The 782-nt window shown below is 43.1% G+C and overlaps 1 pseudogene; it reads left to right on the top strand.

Annotated features, from left to right (window-relative positions):
• Nucleotides 1–782, top strand: part of LOC119593561 — a 21403-nt pseudogene that overhangs the window by 2699 nt on the left and 17922 nt on the right.

The raw sequence follows: 782 nt of genomic DNA, 5'->3' as shown, positions 1-782 counted from the left end.
TTTCTACATGCATGAACAGGTCACTTAGTGTAATCCGAATTGACGAGATCGCTAGGGAAAAAAAAGAGAGAAAATGAGGGGGGGAGTGTGGAGAGACGAGAGGATGAGCATGTGGCAGCTTCAGCCTGAGCTTCAGAGTTTGTATTTTGGCGCAGTTGGTTGGAATGCAGGCGGAAGGGCTGGGTAGGATAATCTAGCAGGGCTGAAGGAAGAATTAGTGTAGCCTAGACGGAGTTGGAGAAAGAGGAGAAGTGATAGAGGAAAGAAAAGGAAAAGGGGATAATGTGGTCACCAAGGAAAGTTCTTGCTGATGTGCCTGCTTGAGCAGTGCTAAAGTTCTACCAGGCCACAGCAGTGACCTGGTAAAGGCAGAGCAGGGGATCCAGCAGATGCCCCTGGGACAATATTAAGTAGACCAAGAGGACTGGAGCAGACAAAAAGTTTGTGATGACAGTGACTGAGGATGTATTGACACAAGTGTGATAGTGTGGCTACATTAAGGCCTACGGAAAGATCAAGTGCTTGTGACCAGTGCGAGATGGTAGTGTCTCACAGGAGAAGAAAGTGGGTGTGTTGATGATCATGCCCATGAATACATATATAATTGTGTACATTACTAGGGGAAGTAACCCTAATAGTTCAGTTTTAATTTTGTATTTGTATGTTTTGGACCAAAATAAAAGTCCCCATAGGTATTTTATAGAGGTTCTTTAATTAAAGTTTAGAAAAGCAACAGTATTTTTATCCATTTATCTACATTACCCCGCCCAACATTTCAATTT

Source organism: Penaeus monodon, chromosome 32, assembly GCF_015228065.2.
Source record: "Penaeus monodon isolate SGIC_2016 chromosome 32, NSTDA_Pmon_1, whole genome shotgun sequence".
Taxonomy (NCBI): domain Eukaryota; kingdom Metazoa; phylum Arthropoda; class Malacostraca; order Decapoda; family Penaeidae; genus Penaeus; species Penaeus monodon.
This window is presented reverse-complemented; position numbering and strand designations above follow the sequence as displayed.